The sequence below is a fragment of the Pinus tabuliformis genome, chromosome 5_2, assembly GCF_031772625.1.
Source record: "Pinus tabuliformis cultivar Carrire ecotype Pingquan chromosome 5_2, CPIR1, whole genome shotgun sequence".
NCBI classification, from domain to species: Eukaryota; Viridiplantae; Streptophyta; class Pinopsida; order Pinales; family Pinaceae; genus Pinus; species Pinus tabuliformis.
This window is the reverse complement of record NC_142306.1, coordinates 491,355,495-491,360,563: the sequence shown is the minus strand read 5'-3', so window position 1 is coordinate 491,360,563 and position 5,069 is coordinate 491,355,495.

Here is a 5,069-nt window from a genome sequence, read left to right as displayed (position 1 = left end):
ACATCAAGTGCTTTTCATGTCACTGATTTGGGCATTATGCCACTAAATTCCCTAACAAGACGAAAGGTTATAGGAAGGACCAAGTAGAAGCCTCTATAAAGATAGATGAGTTATATTCTCATTTTGAGAAGGATTTTTCACTCACTACTTTTATGGAAAGCTCAATGGCTACCAGTTTATGGTATGTAGACAATGTTGCATCCTGTCATATGATAGGAAATAAGAAGTACTTCAGAGAACTATCAGAAAGGGATATGTAGTTTGACAATGATATGGGATATGATGGAAAGTATCGGGTTGAGGGCTCTGGTATAGTTTGATTTGAGAGGGAGTCAAGAAACCCTCTAAATCTTAGAGATGTCCTTTACATTCCTACGCTCAAGAAGAATCTCGTTTCATTTTCATCATTGCAGGATATGGGGTACAAGATGACCTTCATATAGGGAAGGTTTTTATAAAACCCTCAAACTCCAATGTGGCAAAAAATATTGGGGTTAGGTCCAAAATTCTATACAGATTTCAGTTTGAGATAACCACAACATTAAACAGTAGAGGAAGCCATGACTCAAGCAGGGAGATTTGGGAGTTGTGGCATAGGTGCATGGGGCATTTGCACCATAGTGCATTGAATATTCTCAAGGAGATAGCAACAGTGTAATGTGGATCAGTGTGATGTGTTCAATGGTTGTACGCTTTGAAAGTATCACTACCTAATAACAAAATTGCAGAATACATTACAGCTTCGCAGGATGATTCTAAGAAGGAATTTGATCAAAAGTGAAAAGCTAAAGAATAATGTTGCAACTCCAAAGAACAAGACCAAAGCAATCAAGAACAAAGGACCACAACAAACTACAACACCGCCTCCAAAGAAGAATGAAAAATCTTCCAGATATGTTTGTTTATTTAATGGTTATTGCTTTTTACATGCTAACTATGGACATATGGTTAGGGATTGTGAAGTTTTTGACAGGTACAATCATTTTCTGCAAAACCCTAGAAGCAAGTTTGTAGGATCACGAGACAGGTTCCATGATGATTTTGTCATAAGAGAATACGTGCTAGATGGGCCAAATATTGAATGTTTCAAATTCCATAACTATGGCCATAGCGTTTGCAGTTGCAGATATCAGATGGAATCGCCTATGGACAACATTAAATGCTTCAAGTGTCATAACTATGGGCACATGGCTAAAGATTGCAAGAATAAGAAGGTCTTGAAAAGGAAACAGGTACAGGAAGACAAAGAAGACAACAAGGTTTCAGCAGTTATGCTTTAAGGATTTGTAAAAGCAAAAGGTCATGAGGAATTAGCAGTTGCTTCAGATAATGACTCAAGTCAAGATGGCCCGTTAGGTGACTCACTATTTTGAACAATCTGACTTGTTGACTCCTTAATGTTTGTACAGGAGGAGTCTATGCAGCAGTATTTGGCACAAGTCTATGATTGACAAGAAGGTAGTTTGAACAAGATGGTAGTTTTATTAAAGGTTCAGGGGGAGAAAAACAATTACCAGGAACAAAGCAAGATTAGTCTGCAAAGGATTACAAGTTACCAGGAACAAAGCAAGATTAGTCTGCAAAGGATATGCATAGGTTGAAGGAATCAATTTTGAAGAAATATTCTCACCAGTTGCCAAAATGGAAGCCATCCGGATGTTTCTCACCTATGCATGTTCAAGAAAAATAAAAGTCTACCAAATGGATGTTAATTCAACATTACTGAATGGCGAATTAGAAGAAGTTTACATCGAACAACCTGAAGGTTTTCTACTATCAGGAAAAGAAGACTATGTTTGCAAGTTAAAGAAGGCTTTATATGGTCTCAAGTAGGCTCTCAGAGCATGGTATGCTCGTCTTGATGGATATCTACGTCAACAAGGGTTCAAGAAAGGTACTGTTGATAACAATATTTACGTACAAATAGATAAAGATAATTTAACAATCGTTGAGGTATATGTGGATGATATAATCTTTGGTAGAAATGATGATCGACTAAGTAAGAACTTTGATACAAAGATGCAAAGTGAGTTCGAGATGTCTTTACTTGGTGAGTTGACATACTTCTTAGGGCTTCAAATATCTGAGCAAGTGAAAGGAATATTTATATGTCAAGCCAAGTACATCAAGGAAATGCTCAAGAAATTCAAAATGGAAGATTGCAAACCCACCCTTACTCTGATGGTAACAAGTTGCAAATTGAGCATAGACGACTCATCTATGGATGTGGATCAGAAGTTGTACAGATCTATGATTGGTAGTCTTCTATATGTAACAGCCTCCTGACCAGATGTTATGCAAGTAGTTGGACAAGTAGCAAGATTCCAAGCAGCACCAAAAGAATCACATATTACTGTCGTCAAAAGAATTCTTCGATATCTAAAGGGCACAACAGAATATGGCTTGTGGTATCCCAAGGAAAACAATCCCATTATTCAAGCCTTTACAGATGCAGATTGGGTAGGAAGCGTTGATGATCGTAAGAGTACTAGTGGAGTAGCATTATATCTAGGTGGTTTTCTTGTATCATGGCTGAGCAAAAAGCAAACCTCAATCTCGTTATCTACAGTGGAAGCAGAATACATTGCAGCGAAAGCTTGTTGTACTCAAGTCCTTTGCATGAAACAAACCTTGCAAGATCTTCAAGTACAATTCAGTGAGCCTATTCCCATCTTCTGTGATAACACCAATGCCATCAACATCTCCAAGATTCTTGTCATGCATCAAAAACAAAACACAATCCAAACAAATATCATTTTGTTAGAGAACAAGTTGCTGAAAAGAATATCAAACTTGAAGTTCATAGATATGATCTGTGGAAGTTAGGGGTTTTGCAGGCTCCCCAATTTCATCTCAAATAGGTGACCTTGGGAAAATCGCCATAACTCTCTCTTCGAGAAGCAGATTGGAATTCTATAAAAAGTGGCGGATAGTGCACGGACTGTAGTTTTCTATGTATCAATTTCAGAGCTGAAGGAGGAAACAATGACACGTGGCACATCATACAAGTTCGCTCTATTGAACTAGTCCATAATTAGGTCACTTTGAGAGATTGGGCATAACTTTGTCTTGAAGAATCCAAATCAAGTCAAACCTGTGGCATTGGAAAGAAGACTCAGAGGGCTACTACAGGACCAAAGATCACATATTGGGGATATGAAATCATAGAGATACATCAGATTCAATATCATGTTCCTAGAAGGAAAGAAAAAAAAAACTAGATCAAGTGCTATCAAGGGGTGCAAAGGACCAAACTTTCTAGGGCAGCAAAGAGCAAGGTGCAGCAAAATAATGCAGCAGAGGTAAGATCCAGGTAAGTATCTTGTGTATATGCATGTTCATCTCTTAATTGCATTAGGTTCTTTATATTATAATTTGTTGTTTTTGTTTAGCACTTACATATGCTCTGCAGGATGAGGTAAGTTTTGCTATTATCATGTCATGGGTATTTCCTTGAATACTTTTGCAGGTATTATATATTCATCAAGAGAAAACTCAATGAATAATGTAATGTTCTGAAGAGTGAGAAAGGGTAGCATGACAAAAGTAGCAATCAAGGTGTAGAACAGCAGCAAGAAGTTCACCACATGAAGTCTTCAAGTGGGCAGCACTGCATATAATCATTGTGAAAGTATCATTGTACAAAGTCATTGTAAAAGCATCATTGTAAAAGTTGTACAAGTGTCTATCTGCCAAGAGTTGAAGAGGCAGTGTCGAGAGGTCTAGGATCATCATTAGGTGGTTGTGTCATAGTTGGGGTTATGGTCTAGTGTGTCTTCTTCTTCTACATCATTCTATATCATTGTAAAGTGGGACATTTTCCCTGGTACGGGAGTCCATTCTTATTTTATTCTTCTATAGGGTGGTAGGGTGGTGCTAGGCTGGTGCATGAAGTCACCAACAGGTTCAAGCCTGTGAAAACTTCAAGGTGGTAGGGTGGTGCTAGGGTGAGTTGTAGCTCATTGGGTGTTGGGGCATCCGTTCAGTTGACTATTGAAGAATCTTGGGCGTTGGAGCGTCCATCTAGTGGGAGTTGGAGAAGAATGTTTTTCTAGATTCTAAGAAGTTGGAGCTTTCTTTTCAATTGGAGTTGAAGATTAAAGAATTATTAGAAAAGCATTCAGGTGGTTTTTGTCCCAAAGGGGGTTTCCACCTTAAAAACTATGTGCATTTGTGTTCCTTTTCTTTACTACTATCATTGAACAAACACTGATAATAATTGAATATTAACTAATGCTCTAAAAGATTAATAATAATACTAATTGAAAGGAATATTGATTCACCACCTCCCCCCACCTCCCCCCTCTCTCAGTATTTCCAACAATTGGTATCAGAGCTTGGTTCCTTCAATAACAGTTTAACAACTGGAAGGAGATCATGGAGCATACCAAGAATGGTGTACCTTTGTTCAATGAAAATAATTATGCACTCTGGAAAGGAAGAATGGAGGTCTATCTCTTGGCGCAAGGTTACGAAGTATGGGACACTGTTCAAAATGGCTTTACACCAACCGCAGATGAACAAGGTAAGAAGAATTTGGTAAATGATGCAAAAACAAAGAATATTATTATCAGTGGACTTATTGAATCTACTTATCATAAGGTGTTGGGTTGTAAAACCACCAAAAATGTATGGGACAAGCTTGAGAATATATATGCAGGTGACTCAAATGTCAAAGATAGCTCATCATCCGATGAAGACAGTGACAGTGAAGAAGAAGCCAATGAGAGAGTATTGTTTATGGCCAAGCACAATAAACAAGAGGTATCAAACAATGAAGAAGAAGGTTTGACCATAGAAGAATTTTCTAAGGAGGCAATCAAGCTTATAAAAGAGCTCAAGGCTTAGAAGATCCGTTCCAATACTCTTGAAGAAGAAGTTCAAGGTATCAAAATTGAAGTTGAAGAACAAAAATGTATTGAAGAGTCACTTCAAAAGAAGTTGGAAGAAAGCAACTGAGAAAGGGAAGCATTAGAAGTCGAAGTAGTCTTGCTGCGTAAGGAAGTGAAGAAGGGAAACACTATCCAAAACTAAGCCAACAGCTCAAGGGCATTGGAGGAAATCAATAG